We start from the raw sequence: 16,781 nt of genomic DNA on the forward strand, positions 1-16,781 counted from the left end.
CCTGTTTGCAGAAGAAGAGAGATGTTGGCATTGGGCGTGATTTAATTATGAGGAACTCTCTGGTGAAACGTCTCCAATAACTGTTATTTTTCAGGGTAATCAAAACAAAGCCACCCCAGAGCATTTTCATGTAGGTGTTCATAAATTACAGAGGAGACGGCTGGCTGCCGCCGTGGCGATGCTTTAACTCTGCTCTGTGGAAAACGCTGGGAGAATAATTCTCCTGGAAGAGTTTCACTATTTATTAAACTCCTATAAACTCTGATCAGACTGAAGGAGCCGTTTAGCGACTCTGTGTTAGAAATGGATTAGTGGTGCAACTTGATTAAACTTTAATTGCAATTAATTTAAAATCATATAGTCGACAAAATAAGCAACATTTTCATTTAAAATGTTAAATCATTGAGTAAATATTTGCTGCTGTTTAGCATTGAGACGATATTTTATGTTTGAATAGCTTCACTGATAGGCTAACTCCTTTCAGCTGGCTTCAACACAACAATAGATCTAAATAGCTCTATTGTTGTAAAATTAACAGAAATTAAACCCAGTGGGCTGAGAGAAGCAGCTGCATCGCCCATTAGTTGGCTATTTTTTTATTTTATAATGTTTATAATGAATTAATGAAATTACTTATAGGTTTTATTAGTTTTGTTTTTAGAGATGGGAGCGTCTGTGTAGAAAATGATTCTAACTCAGCAGCTATAATAATAATGAACTTCATATAAAATGGGAAGATGTGCAGCTCAAACATTAATGTCACCATTTGATGAACCACATTACAGAATAAAATAATTTCCACCTGCAGAGCCTTGACTGCAAACAAAACAGTTGTTTCTGTTTTTGCTGTAGCAATGAAGTCATTTCTTTCCTGTGTTGAAAATGTAACTCAAATTACAAAACAAGAGTTCAAACATTTCATCTTAAGCCTTTAGTCAGATTGTATTCCCATGATGCTTTGCAGGAGTTTTGTGCAAAGCGCCTGGACCAGTTTTTTTTTTTGCAAAAAAATAAAAATCATTTAAGAATATCATAACTTTTACACCTCACAGGTAAAAATAACAGATGCACTTTGTCTTTGAAACATTTGGAGGATAACCAGAAGAAACGAAGCACAATCATTAGTTCAAATGTTTTGTTTAAAAGCTGCCAGTTGCACCAGATCACAGGATTATTACTATAAATACATGAAAATGAAACAAGCTACAGATCCCAGACCAGAGTCTCTGCTGCATCTTTTCTCATTTTCACCAAAATACCAGAAACTCTGATCATTTAGCTAAAAGACAAGAAGACCTGGTTGAGCTGCCACTCTGTGCTTTATAATAAACCACATAAAGCACTAAAAATCCACATTATACGCGTCATTCCCAGCATCTCAAGATTAGCTTTGACTTGATGGATGGAAATGGAAATAACTCTACAGTACATTAGATTTTCAGTCTGACCAGCTTGTTAAAAAGAAAATCCAAGCATCGTTCATCCAGTAACTGGACGAGATCAGCAATAAAACTGATCAGTTTTAATATTTCTCATGCGTCGTTATTGGATTTCTCAGGAAACCTTTTACTCAGGAAGTTCATGCTCTCATCTGCAACAATTGTTTTACTCAGTCATTCTGAAACAGGGTTGATACTTAGCAAGAGAGGCCAGCAAGTAGCCTGGCAACCCTATTAGCATAATTGCATCATTAATTGTGAATCCCATTCACTCTAAAAAATAGCAGCTGGTAGCGGCTGTAGCTTGTAGAGAAGAGAAAAGCTCCACACACACTGGTTTGTAATGAGCCAAAGAAATGCCTGCTGCCTCATTAGCGCGCGATCCCTGCAGGCCCCTTTCACTGAACACAAGGGGGGCCTGACGACGGTGAATGACAAACCCAGGGCGTTTGGGAGAGTGGAGTCATTCAGGTGAAAGTTATTACACTTTTCTTCCCACACTCAGTCGCATAACTCGGCTTCAGCGCCTCCCCCCCACCGGGACTCTCCAAGGCTGATTGTATCTCTCCAAGAAAAGCAGCTACTGAACTTGTGTTGGAAGGAGTTTTCCCAAAGTGGCGTTCCTGCGATAATGAGGATGCTCTCCTGGCGCTCCTCTGCTGTGAAAGTGGCCATGAGGAAGACTGCGTGAATGGGATGAATGAGAGAGTAATTAGGACTATAAGGCCGATCTTGAATTAGCAAAGGAATGACAAGTGTGAAGCCCCCTCTTTATTTGAACACTGAGCGAAGCTTAGTGAGGGGGCAGAACATGATTCCCAGCAGGCGGTGTCAGGACACAAAGCTCCACTTCTGTAGGAACCATTTCACTTTTTACTCTTTAGCTTAATTATATCATTGTTTCTTATTTGTTTTCCATTGCAACACAAGTTATTTAAAAATATTGATAATTATCCAGCCTGCCTGGAACAGAAACCTCAAACAAAATTCAGATTTGTGACCTAATGATCTATATGTAGAACCAGAGGGGGTAGAAACTAGAAACATGTAGCTGAGTAACCTTTTGGAAACGATTTATTCTTAAGAATATTTTAATATGCTGTATGTTTTACTTTTATTAAAGGATATTATTATGAAGTATTGCTATTTTTACTTGAGTAAAAGTTCTTGCAACTTCACCTCACAAGTATCTTCACTGAATGATGAACAAATATATTTCAACCAAAAAATCACCAGACAGATTTATGCCCCCAATTACAGTTAAAGTGAAACATCTTGTTCATACACAAGCTTTGTTATCACTGGAAGCACTTTACCATGATCTAGCAAATATGTTCATTTTTATATGAAATTTTTATATTGGAAAAAAAGAGAAAAGATTATTTGTGTTTTTTCTACCTGAATTTCTTACTTTGTAATTCGTATTTGTTTGTATAAATAAGATAAGATAAATCTTTATTGTCATTGTCACAAGGACAACGAAATTTAAAAAGTGCCATCAGTCAGTGAATATGCTTAAAAACAAAAAATAACTGTCACAATTCACACACAATGTAAGAATTAACAAACAACTGGTAAAAAAAAAAAAAAGTTCCATTTTAGCCTTTAAAATACCAGAATTTTCCCATAACTATACAATTTTTTTTTGATCTGATGACATCCTTCCTAAATATTTCATTAGATGTTATGAATGAATTGCTGTAGTTCTGATAAATACCATGTTTGTGTAGCGCTGTAGCATTAGCAGAGCTAATGTTTCTGTTTAATTCTTCAAGGTTAGCACAGTTAGCGCTACAGTTAGCGCTACAGCTAGCGCTACAGCTAGCGCTACAGTTAGCACTACAGTTAGCACTACAGCTAGCATTGGTCACCACTGACTGTTACTCATCAGTTTTTGACTCGGTGCTTCATCCCGGGTGGATCTCTCGTTGTGTGTGTGTGTGTGTGGGCGTGTGTGTGTTTCCCCTGGTCTTAATTAATCTGCTGATGTGCCCACCTGGTTTCCATGGTTACCATGTCTGTAATCACCTCCCAGCAGACGAACGTCAGTCAGTTTGTTTCCCACTCAGATGCTTCCATTATCAGTTTGCCCGTCGTTCAGTTCTTCTCCTTTTCTTCAGCTGTGCTCAGTTTTTAATAAATCATCTTTTGCATGATGAGAATCCATTTTCCTGTCTGTGTTTAGGTCCAACTCCCCCATGAAACATGTTGGCAGGAGTAAAAGGCGTCTTTGAAACATGTTTAAGGATCAGACTTCATTTGTTTAAATAATGACTCCATTCTTTAAAAAAAAATCTCAAACTGTTTTCTTTGGAGTATTTTTGTATTTCTTTGAAAGCAACCACAGGGATGTGTGTTTTTTGCTTTTGTTTATTTGGACCTCTGACAGTGGATGACTTATTTGAAGGTTGTTTTTTCAGTTTTCTGAATGAGCTGCTTTGCTGCAGAGATGTTAAAACATGCAGTGAACCCTCTGATATGCTCTCAGGAAAATAACTCCCACTGTGATGAAAACAGGAGGTCCGTCATATATAGGCTCTGCTACAGCATGTCAGACCATGATGAATTTCCAGTTCCCTGCAATGAAAATCAGCTCTCCTGTTACATGTTCCTAATAAATGGGGCTTCCTCCCCACTGGCAGCTTTTTATGTGATAAGCTGCGTTTATTTCCAAAAGGCTGTTCTTCTGAGAACATCTGTTAAAGCCGAGCAGTAAAGCAGAACTTTTCATGCATTCCTGCCCCCTCCATCAAACCTGACCTTTGGGATTACTTAAAAAAAAGAAAAGTAAGTGGAAGTAGTGAGAGGATTCTCCAGGGAGAGGATGTTTATGATAAAACACAGATGGTGAAGCGTCAGATTCTTCATGTTGTCAGTTTGAGAGTCTGGACGACGGAGTTTGGTACATGAGAAGAGCAACGACTGGAAACCAATATGTTTGATTAATGCATCGGCTGACCTGCAATCTAGATGATGTAATCTGACTCAGACATAATTTCAGACTCACCCCTGGACTGAACCCAGAACATTTTATACTTGTAAACATAGATATGCATGACGACCACACAGAACATTATGATTCCTGTTATAATATTGATGCTTCTTACAAGATTTATGTCCTTTTCCTAAGAAGACATGACTCCATATAAGCATATTTATATTAATATTTGAAGTACAAGCATGAAAATTAAGATGTTCACCCTGAGGTTTGCTTTCATATTTCCCATTAGCCACTTGAATTTCAGGACGATGGCAGCCATTTTCAAGATGGCTGCCATTTTTGAGACCAATTATTGTCATAAAATGTTGCTCATTTTCATGACTTGGATGAATTTTATGTCATATCATGTTTTCAACTGTGGTCATCCGACTCATTCAACTAAAGTAATAAAATGCAGCAGAGTCAGAAGCTGAGGACTTTTCCTCTGTGTGAGTCTGAAACTGATCATCACCAGATGAACTTTAGTCATGTGTCTAGTGATTTAATGTTAGTTTCTGCTGATGTTTTATGTTTACATGTGTTGCTGTTTAACTTTAGTAGTAGATTTTTGCCTAGCAGTGAACCTAGCTTTTTATTTGGCCAATTCTCCACTACAACCACGGTGGCCATTTTGAAAATTGTTTATCAGAAAAAGGAAAAACTAGATCAAGAAAATATGATTTCAATGGTTCAATACATATGATTTGACATCAAACATATTCTTCTTATTGTTGATTTTAGTCCAAAAATTTATTTTCCATGACAACCATCAAGGCCATCTTGAAAAATTATCTGTAAATATGATTTCATTGGGTCTCATTGTGAAAGACTTGATCCCAGATCCCATTGAGCGGCTTAAAACCACAAACCTCCAGAGTTCAAACTGTTCACAAATGTAGTGAAAACATACTTTTTTCCTGTTGGCCATCTTGAAAAATGGTTGCCATCTTGAATCTTTCCGTGGCTTGCATGTTTTTCTTTTTTTCAAAGCAGTCCTCTCTAGAATGGAAAAGAGGAAAAGAGTATATTTTTATTTCATTTGCTTCAGTTTATATATAGTTTAACAAATTTCCCCGCCATCCTGCCTGGAGCCCAGCGTCATTATTCCAAACATAAACAGAGCTGATGCTGGTGATTTTAACGGAGCGAGCAGATCGTTACCGCATTAACTTCTGCATCCAACCAGAAAAACAGCAGAGAAAACCAAACATCTGTAATGACACCAAGCCGCCTGCTGCCACAGTGGCACAGAAACATTTTCTCCTGCTTTTCCATCTCACCTGTCCCGGTTTGTTAAGTCAGCCCTGAATCATCATCACCTTTCCCATGTGGCGCCCAGCCCCTGGCGTTAATACGAAGTTCTCCCCAGTACGGCGTACAGATGTTGATTTGAAGGCTCATTTGCTCCTGATGTTGTACCAACACAAATGTTTTAGGCGAGTGGTCTGGCGCTGATTTACGATCTCTGGAGAATTCCAGGATATTGCGGTGAACATGTAATTGCAGGAGGACATTTTTATCACCTTGCAGGCCGTTGGACATCACTACGCGGTCAAGGGTCTGGCAACCAATATGGACTTACATTACAAAGAATCGTTGCTTGATGCAGCAGCAGTTTTTGTTGGTTAATCTTGGTGAATGTGGTTTATTAGTAGAATCTTGTTTCCATAACTAATAGAGAACAAAGAGATTTTTTTTGTAAGTCAAATCAAAAGTCGGGATCATTATGAGACAGGAAATTCAGGTTTGATAGCAGCATGTCTACAGAAGCACATTTCCTCCATGAAAGAAAAATAAAAGCCCATCAGGAAGTCATGAGTTTTAATGTCAAGAATAAAATGCATAATTTTGACTTCTAAAGTCATAATTATGAGATAGAAATAAGCCTGTCATGATAACACATTTTCTGGACAATAAATTGTTCTGGTAGTTATTGCGATAAACAATAATATTGTTGTTTTGAGATCATTTTCAAGTAATATAACGGTAATAACATAATAATGCCTCAGAATGCCTGGTTCTCAGAAACCAATAAAATTATTGGAACTGGAATTGGATATTTTAAATATCAAAGATAAAACATAACTGTATATAAAACTGAAATAAAAACAACACACAACCAAAACCACAAATAAGATGGATTATGATATCTCTGTAAACAAAATTGCCCTTAAAAATACTAATAATCAGAATGGAACTGATCAAACTGGTTTTAATTTATAATATGATTACTTGCTTATTGCGACAAGTGCAGATAATTTAAGCTTGTGCTAAAAACCGTCTGACAGCAGCTGGGAGGAAGGATCTCCTCTGACGCTCGGTTCTGCTCTTCGGATGCAGCAGAAGTTCAGAGATTACTGGTGAATTTGTTTCCTTGAATTTAAAACATTTAACATTTAAACAAATTAAAATCCCAACATCAGAAGTAACTTTTTTCTGATTGACTGCGGATCAGAAAAAGTAAAAGCATCACAGTGTCTTCTCCACAAACGCTGCAGCAGCAAAGCAGAGGCAGATGTGTTGCATTTTAATGTCAAAGATTGTTTTGGAGTCTGTAAGGAAACGTTGATGCATTTTGCTGTTATTAAAACATCATGGCTCTTCCTTCAGGCGGCGACGGCGCAGTGGGCTGATGGAAGCAGGTCCTGATGGGAACAGTTATCGTGTTTTTCTGTTTTTCCCACTAACAACTAACGGACCGGGGGTGGAACTGATTTTCTCCTCACAAACGAAGCATTTTCAGTCATAACACATCCCATTAAAAACCTCATGTTAAAACAAAACGAGACCCTGAGATCCTACTGAGCTGCTTAAAACCACAAACCTCCAGAGTTCAAACTGTTCACAGAAATACGTTAAAACCTTTATTCATCATTTATGGAGTAACAGAAAAAAAACACAGCAAAATCAGTTAAAAGGTAAAGTTCAGGTTTCTGTTATTTACGTTTTTCAGATCACCTGTCCATCACAAGACAACACAGAGACACACAGGATAAACACACACACACACACACACACACATATCTAGCAGTCATGTTTTTGGACTGCAGGAGGAAGAATAATCATATTTCAAGGAGAACGATGGATTCAGCAGTAAGCAGTCACCCATCAGCTTCATCACTTCCAGTTTATCCTCTAAACAAATATCATTTTCAAAACATGTAAATGTTCTCTGGCTGCTTTCTGAACGATCGTAACACAAAAACACTCTAAAACTTTTCATGTGCCGACTGATGAGATAAATAAAACGGTTCCAGTTTCTCTGGGGAAGGGGGACGTGTTTACTCTGACACGAGACGTTCGGCTCTCAGGGGCTGCAGAAAGTTAACTTTGTGGTTGAAACTGTTTAGAAGCTGTTTACAAACTCTGAGGTGAAACCTTTAACAGCAGCAGTGCATCCTGGGATTTCTCTTCTCGCAGCAACAACCTGCAGCCAGTAATGATGCTGGATTAAAGCTACATGTTGATTAATTATTCAGAAAGTTTCAGTGAAAATGAATCCTGGCATTGCAAAAAATAAATAAAATAATTCTTCTTTTTTCCTAAATGTCATTGTGTAGCTTCAAAATAGCATAAAAATGGAAACCACCTGTTTGCATTGAATAAAGTTTATAAAAAGGAAATGTCTGTTGCTGTTAGCAGCAGACCCTTTAACTGGTCTCTGACATCTGGGTGCCGTAAAGCCCATCATGGCCGCCTGAATGTGGCGTCCATGTTCTGGATTTGCATGATGGATGGTTGTTGTGTCTGAGTGGGACAAGTCGCCCGCTGTAACGGCTCCCCGAGGAACTCCATCAGCCATTTTCACTGAGCTGCAGATAAATAACAAGCTGGGCAGCTCAGCCATAAAACAGCTGACATAAAGAATGAAAAGAGTATGAATCTAACATTTATGATCAGGATAAAACACGTTCACTTCCCAGGATGACACCAAGGAGCTGACTGGTAAAAATCTGTGAGTAATGGTGTAGTCAGTTTAACTAGTTGAGGAATTAAATACTGTACACATTTTGACACAATTGCAACTAAAATGAAGGTAAAAATGATTGTAAAACTTTCCTGTAATTATTGGCTGACCACTGGGCCAGTCTGTGTCTGAGTCAGGTTTTCCTTTACAGATTGATTCTGTTGTGCTAAAATCTGCACTTTTCTCTGGAGAGTCAGTGATCAGCTGAGTTCACTCAGAGCATCTCAGCTGGAATCACTGGGAGGAGATTCACCTGGGTCCATCAACCTTCTTCTGGACGCTCCACCCTCTGCCTCCTGTTAGCCGACTAGCTGCCAGAGTTAAACCAAGTCCCTCAGATCACACTCGTTATGGTTGTTCTCATTTTCAAACTTGTTCTTTAAGTTTTCCCAGGTTAAGTTTTTGTGTCTTGAGTTTCTAGTCACAGCGAAGGTATTTATAAACTCTATTGGTTTGCTAAGCTATCAGTAGGTACACCTTGTATTGATTATGTCATATGAACCCCATGATTAATTACACCTATCGGAGAACTTTATAGTGGGACACAAGGAATGTCCACCATGTCTTTGTATGCTTGTTTAATATGGGTAGGAATAGGGAATTATACGGCACATAGCAGAAAATAGATGCAAACATCAAATTACAGAGACAACTATGTAATGAAATCAACTTCAATTCAACATCTCTCACCCTGATCTCTATCACTGCTTGCACTGAGAACAATTTGTGAGATGGAGAACTGAACCACAAGCTCCAGATTGGTCCGTTGGGATCAGTCCTGGTAGAGGGAGGGGGACCCGGTTCTCAGGAAGCCTTAAGATGCCAGAGGGGGTCTTAATCCAGAGCTGCGGGAGTTGGCTTGTGGGGAATTTCCTCATGAGCGTACAGGTGCTCTGCTGCAGCCCCAAAACTCAGAGGGCCCCACAACTCAGAGGGCCCCACAACTCAGAGGGCCCCACAACTCAGAGGGCCCCACAGCTCTAAGGGCCCCACAACTCAGAGGGCCCCACAACTCAGAGGGCCCCGCTGCGTAGATCCAAGGCCTCGTTGATCCGTCTTGGTGACAGTGCAGACCTTACGGAAGGAAAAACCCACTTCTCTTCTTCTGCAGCCGACCGATGCTTAAAGGTCCATCTCATGTCACCATCTTCCTTTTTCCATTGGTTATCTAGATGAATAGATGATCTCAGTTCCGCCTTCGACTTGGAGACATTATGTCATGTCTGTGTCCTTGTCCCCGGCCTGTTCGAGGGTCACACTCCATCCTTCAGCCTGCAAACTTTCCTTCTCTTCAGCAGTCTGGTTTCGGTGTAGTTCCTCTTTTTTGTGCTGGGCTGTGCTTTTCAGTTCTCCTTTCTCCTAAACTCCCACCTAGAACATCCCTCCAACACGACATCAGTGATCTTTGATTGCAGTTACACATTTTACATCATTTCAAGTTCATTATCAAAATCACATCTATAACCTCTTCAGCTTCTCCAATTCAGCATCAAAACAACATTAATCCAAATATTTTGCACCAGTTCTTATGTTTAGACCGGTTGCCATGGCAGCAACCGGTCTAAACATGGCTGCAACAGTCATCAAGAATGTATAACTAATTTATATTCAAACAAAATGTTTAGTTTTCACATCAATATTTAGCTAAGATGCAAAATCATGTTACTATCAAAATAAAACCTTTGTATTAAAAATCAAACATATTGAAATAAACTCCCATTTAAACTGCAGTTCACCAGCAGGAGTTTATATACAGGTTTGCTAGACAGCTTTTATTTTGGTAGTCCACTTCCGGTTATCAGAAAGTGAATTTGCATATTAGCTAAATATTTAGCTCTGAGCTAAATACTGAGTTAAATATTTAGCTAATATGCTAAATATTTAGTTTGAAACTGTGGCATTTATAAATAAATGAATAACATGAAAATATAACTTTGAAAAATGAAGCCTTTTTTTCTCCTGTGAATCTAAATATCCCAAATTATTTCTGTTAATTTTGATTTTCCAGCTTCCAAACAGATGTCAACGTCCTGCAGCGTTTCCAGAGGACGTGGCGTCCAGATGGAGATCTGCGGCTAAATCATTCCTGTTGTGTTTCCATCGGCCTTCATGTCCGTTTGTGTTGTTTTGCTGCAGAATGCATGCAGAACCCATCAGACAACTGTGTTAGAAATGTGACATCTGAAGTGACTCCAACCTTCACACAGCGCTGTTTCCATAAACATGAGACAAAATATTGTAAACATGTCAAACTCAAGCTGTGTTTAGGAAATCACAGAAGCTCCTGGAGATAAACAGAGCTACAGCAGCCGTGCCTGTAAACACGGAGCTTCGTCGGCTCATATTTACTGTTGGGCTTTTAGAAACGTCTCTTTCAGCTGAGACGGCTCAGACTGAGCCGGAGAGCCGAGAACGTGACGGGTTTTAAATCAAGTCTGTCTCGTCTCACAAAGTTTTTCATGTTCCTTAAACACATTGAAACCATTTTCAGTGTTATTGGGATTTTATGACAAACCAACACAAGTGAGTGGAGAAATGAATTGATGCTTTTCAAAATGGTTGAAAAATCTGAAAAGTTCATTTATTCTTCATTGTAGTTCAAAATGGTCAGTTCCAATAGCTGACCATTACAAGTTATATTTAGATTATGAAACATGGAAAAATGGAGGAAGTATTAAACCTGTAAAGTGGAGATATTAAGAAACTATTTTAGGTCAGTATAATCCTTGCTCCTTCCTATAATATCATAAAGGTGATTTTTACATCTTGTATTTATCTTGAGATAAATGACATAAAAAAAAAAAAAAACACTCAGTGACTCCAGAATAAATGAATGAATCGTCAAACCCAGAGAGAGACTCACCTTTAAATGATTGTTAACATTTTCTAGCGACTCCTTGTTGCAGAAGCTGCAGGCAGGAAGCCTTCAAGGAAATCAAATGAATAAAAAATTATGTTTTCCTTCTTCAAGTAATCCATAACTGAGCAGGCAGCAGATTCACCTTCACAATCTGAGGCTCAAACGAACAGAGCAAAGGCAGACAGACAGACAGAGACAGAAACAGACAGACAGAGAAAGAAACAGACAGACAGACAGAAACAGACAGACAGACAGACAGACAGTGAAGCAGCTCCAGTCATCAGACGTTCAGCTGTCATCAAATCCTCTCCAATAAAACGACGGCTGGTGAGATCCAATGAGACTTCACTCGTTTATTTAACCTTTAACCTTCAACATGAACAAACAGGCTCAGAATGTTAAAAAGTAAATTGTTTCAGACCTTTTCATAGTTTTAATGTGACAATTACAGTTTGATTAAAACAAATTTTCTAAAGGAAAGCAAAGTTTAAACATCTTTTAATTCAATTCCAGGATTCGGTCTTCTTGGTTAACCTTTAGCTCAGAGTAAAGAGGTAACAGAGGATTTTATTGTAAATGTCTGTCAGGTGAAGGTTACAGGTACAAAACCGACCCACATTATTATATTTACTCCATGTAGGTTATGGTTGGGACCAAAATCTCAGAAATGTCAACAAAGTTCTGATGTGACTAATCACTGATTTCTTCTAAATATTTAGAAGAATAAAACTCGGATATTCTCTTAAAAAATTCTGAGTTTGCAAAAAAAAAAAAAAAACTTTTTAACTTTTATGATTAAATCCAAATTTCTGACAGTTATAAGAAGTTACTTATTTCTGATTATAAAGTCAGAAATTTGCAACAAAAAGTGACAAAACTCAAGCTGAGGAGGTTCCAAAACCTCAGAGAGAGTCACATGAGGGGAGCATCCAGATCCGAACGGCGCAGCAGGAAGGTTTAAATACCCAGAGGCGTGAGGAGGAAGCGAGGGGCAGCTGCAGCTGAGCAGGAACCAAGATAAAACCCAAACAGTAAATTACTCAGATGAGCATTTGGATGTTTTCTAAGTGTAACTGCTAGATATGGGCCGGCTGGATCTCTCCCTCATTTTTGTAGTTTCCTCTTTGCTCTGGTGCTTACGATTCAGTACCGTCTCCATGGCGACGTCAGAACCTTCCACGACAGTCGGCGGATGTTTTATTTTCTAAAATCAATTTTGGGACATTTCAAATAGATTCTGTATCATAATAGATGAGAATCAAGCAAATTTGTTTGCATATATCATTTCAGCATCAAGGCCGTTCAAAGTGCCTTACATCATAAAAACACAAAAAAGTCATAGAAGAAACAACAAGTGTGCAGCGCCGTCGTTACATATCAAAATGTTGATTAAAGTTTCATTTTGAAAGTTTCAGAAGCAGCTCAAAGCAGGAGCATTTCAGTCTAGATTTAAAGGAACTTCAGCGTTTTGGCTGTTTTACAATTTTCCAGAAGTTTGTTCCAGATTTGTGGTGCATAGAAACTGAATGCTGCTTCGTTAATTTCCTTTTCCGTAATAATCTGCTGTAATCCAGGCTGGTCAGGAAGGCTGCCACCTTCCTGTCTGTTGGATCACCGGAGGTAATCTCCTCTACGGCAAGCTGAATGGTTCATGTTTATCGTCGTGTTTCAAGTCTCCTGGAGACTCAAGGTTAGAACCTTAAAGGAACTGACAAACTCAGCTGGTTCTCACAAGAATTAACTTCAAATATTTTCCAGATATTTCCCTCTCAGCATGCAGTCGGTCCGTTTGTCTGACTGGGAATCCAGCTGTCATGGGAAGACTCTGTTCCTTTGACTTTGCTCCATGTTTTCCACATCTCGCCTCTGGAACAAATCAATTCTGCATTCCTGATACGGACAGGAGGCACCTGCTCCATGGACGCACTGTCATGTCTCCACTACACAAACACTGCAGCTTTCCAGTTAGCAAGTTCACTGCTTCACAGGAAAAGAATCAGCGAGAGGGAAGACAAAGTTGAAGCTGTCCATGTGGACAGAAAACATGGACAGCGTTGTTTTCTGAAATGTGTTGCGTGTCCAGAAGGCCCTCCAGGCTCTGGCTGTAAACAGAGGTCTGTAAATCCTCTGAGGCGGCCATTTTCAGGAGACCTGGCTTGTTTCGGTTACTGCTGCTTTTTGCTGACGTGGGCCACCTGTGTAAGCACCGGCAGCCGGGCAGGACGATCAAACAGCAGCTTGTTTATTACAGGAGCTGCCGGTTAAACGAGGCAGTAAAGTCAAGGAGGGGAATAAAAGTCCTGCAGCAGGTCGCCAGCAATTAGTCAAACATTTAATGGATTCTGGTGGTTTTTCTAAAGTTTGGCATTAGAACTTTAAATCGGATCACAGGATGTTTGGAATCACATATGAAACGTGTCACTGTGTGGGTTTATCTGCTGACTGCCTGGAGGAAAAAAAAAACCTTAATGTGTTCATTTCCTGCCGTTTGTCAGAATATTCCCAACATATATGCTAATTTCAGTGATAACGTCCCAAAGTCATTTAGACCTGGTGTTATGAGTTTACATTCTTATTTTATTAAAGCAAATTTCTCATAGTGACACATTTCTCAAGTGTCACTGTGAGAAATGAGTTTTGATAAATTATGCTTACTGCACTGCTGAGATTTAATCTGGGAGTTATTGAATATTAATTTCTTGTAATGCATCAAACTTTTTTCTTGGCAGCAAAACATAAAAAAAGATTTTATATGAAAGAGCCACATGAAGTGGTGAACAGTTCTCTGGTGGAAGGAACATAATAATAAAACTCATTTATTTTCATACGTTTCAACTTTCACTGAAGCTGAAAGTCTCTGTACATCCTGAGTTGGATTTAGGTCTGGACTTTGAGTAGGCCATGTGTTAGAACATGAATATGCTTTTATCTCATTGTCGTTCCAGCTGTATGTTTTGGATTGTTCACCTACTGGAAGATTAATTTTTACCTATTCCTTTCAGGAGGCAACTCAATTAAAAAATCCAAAACTTTTTAAATCCAAGGTTGCGTCCACATGGAGAAGATTGTAGATGTATCCAGAAAACGTCTTTCTCGTTTTGGCTGATCCACATGGATCTGGCGTTCTTGGGAAACGAGAAACGATTATTTTTGAAACCGGGTTCCAAAGAGGCTGAATTTACAAAACGTTGGTTTCATGTTTCCGGTTCTCATGCTCGCCTTGTCGTTTTTTAAAAATGATGACATTGTAGCACCGTCCATCTATTCCACATGCTCCTCACTGTCACAAATATCAAATATGGCGCCATTCTATGCTTCGTGTGTCGAGCTCTGGCAGAGTCACAGCGCCACCCAGTGGCCTGGCATACCAATTGCATCATTTTCTATGGCGCTGCAATGTACATTTTTTCTTAATCATTTACAAACGTTTACTGTGGACAGGGCCAAAATATTGTCATAACTCATATCATCCAGGTATCGTAAAGAGTCGTGGTAACAGTCAGTCATGCAACGAATGTGACGAGGCCTCTGACTGAAGACTGTTGCTGTATGACAGCCTCATGGTGACATGCTAGCAGGTCAATATTCAGCAGCAGATGGTATTTCACAGTAAAATGTCCTGATGACATCGTCAGCTGTTAGCAGCTCTGCTCATCCACCTCCTTTGTGTCAAACTCAAACAGTTTTTGTTCAAAATGTTTCAGTTTTTAATCTTGTTTTGTGATTTTTTTTTCTCAGTATTTTGACAAAAGACTCACACTGAGCAAAATGGCAAAAATAAATTTCCTTTCTTGGACATGAAAATGCTCCAATAACCTGAGGTGAGTCTGTCTCATGCCGAAGCTTCATTTTAATGCCTTTTCTATCAAACAATAACAGCCTGTTCTGAGTCCAGAGGGAAGGACTTCTCAGTATCACGCAGAGCCGGCCCGAGCTGAGCCCAGCGCTCAGCACCACCAGATCAAAGTAAAGACACTTTATCAACTTGTACTGAAAAATATTAGTCTGGCCGATTTTCCAGATTACATTATAATAAAATCAAATCCTTTTGCCCAGTTTGAAGTGTTTGGAGACAAAAGGTCAAAAAGCAAAACGTTATAAAACTGGAAGACAGACTGTTTATTTCCTAGGGTGTCTGACTCAGATAATAGAAGTTTTATCTAAAGCCATGAAGGATAATAAATGAAGACAGTATATTAAAGAAAATACAAAACCTTCAAGAATTGTACTTTCCTTTATCTGTTACCCTCTAAGGCAGATTTTTCCAGCAGGAGAGTGAAACAAAATGTGAAACATAAATCTTACATTTAGTAACATGTTGATGCTGTTAAAATGAATATATTTCCATTCTGATGTTCAGTAGAATCCAGATATTTACATTAATTTTATTAATTTTTCCTCAATGGCACTAAATCAGACTGAACTATGTTTCTTTCCAGCTCATTTAAATGCAACTTTCTCCAGCTAAACAGAAACAGAACTGAAGTTATTATCTTTGGATATAAAGAGGAACGATCAGCGCACAGCTTCAGTTATTACAGCTGGAAACTGGAGATCAGGGATTGACCTCTGACCTGAACCTTCAGAGCCACATAAACACAGTCACAAAGTCGGCCTTCTATCAGCTGAGGACCATTTTAAGGATTAAAGGACTAATGTTTCAGTAAGATCTAGAGAAAGTCATCCATGTTTGATCTTTAGTCACATTGATTACTGTAACAGTGTTTCACAGGTCTGAGTAAAAAGTTAGACAGCAGAACCAAACATGGAGAAACAGCATCCAGCTTTTATTCTCCTTGAATCTTGAACAAACAAACTAAAACCAGGTCTGCAGATTGTCTTTGTTTCAATTTTGTTTGAATTGCTGCAGTGAATGGGGATCTTTCTGGATGATTATTACCATTAACCTCAAACACTCAAACGTTTAGGATTTGGAGGAATTGAAGGCAAACCAGGACATGAAATCTCAGAAACATAATTTCTTCAATAAAGTTTCCTGACATTAATATAAATAAATATGAACAGTTTGTGTCTGCTTCGTTGGTTTTCCTAAAGAAGAATTTTCTGTCAGGTTGGATCTATTAGGCTCTTGGAGGTCAAGTTTCACTTATATATGAAACAGCATTCAACACATGCTGGTTTACTTTACTGAATGAACAAAAATAACCTGAAACATGGAACTGGTCATGATGCTAATGAAAAGGCCATGTGTTTAAAGGGATTTTATAATAAAACCAGACAACACAACAAAGAGAAATTTCAATCTGCTGATCAACAACAGATCAAGAAGGAAGGTTATGTTTGTCCGAATCCCTTCCAATGTGTCCCGTAGTTACAGATTAATTAATATGTGAAATCTGCAAAAAAAGCTTTTTGGATTCTGAGTGCCAGTCAGGTTTTATAGTACTGACCATGTTTAAGCCTAATTTATCTCCATAATAAAAAATACAGTTTATTGTGGTTTTTGACATTTTTTTTGGCCCATGAACTTGAGGACTTTATCCTTGATGATTTTGGGCCCTGTGACAAAACGCT

The 16,781-nt window shown here is 38.7% G+C and overlaps 1 long non-coding RNA gene across 1 annotated transcript; it reads right to left on the minus strand.

The window, feature by feature from the left end:
- Positions 1 to 8,949: 8,949 nt before the first annotated feature.
- On the minus strand, positions 8,950 to 11,506 carry LOC114151912 (uncharacterized). Its single transcript, XR_003597043.1, has 2 exons — positions 11,250 to 11,506; positions 8,950 to 10,516 (listed from the first exon to the last, which is right to left on the minus strand). It is a non-coding gene; the product is annotated as an uncharacterized LOC114151912 (long non-coding RNA).
- Between the last annotated feature and the right edge of the window lie 5,275 nt (positions 11,507 to 16,781).

The sequence above is a fragment of the Xiphophorus couchianus genome, chromosome 2 (assembly GCF_001444195.1).
Source record: "Xiphophorus couchianus chromosome 2, X_couchianus-1.0, whole genome shotgun sequence".
Lineage (NCBI taxonomy): Eukaryota > Metazoa > Chordata > Actinopteri > Cyprinodontiformes > Poeciliidae > Xiphophorus > Xiphophorus couchianus.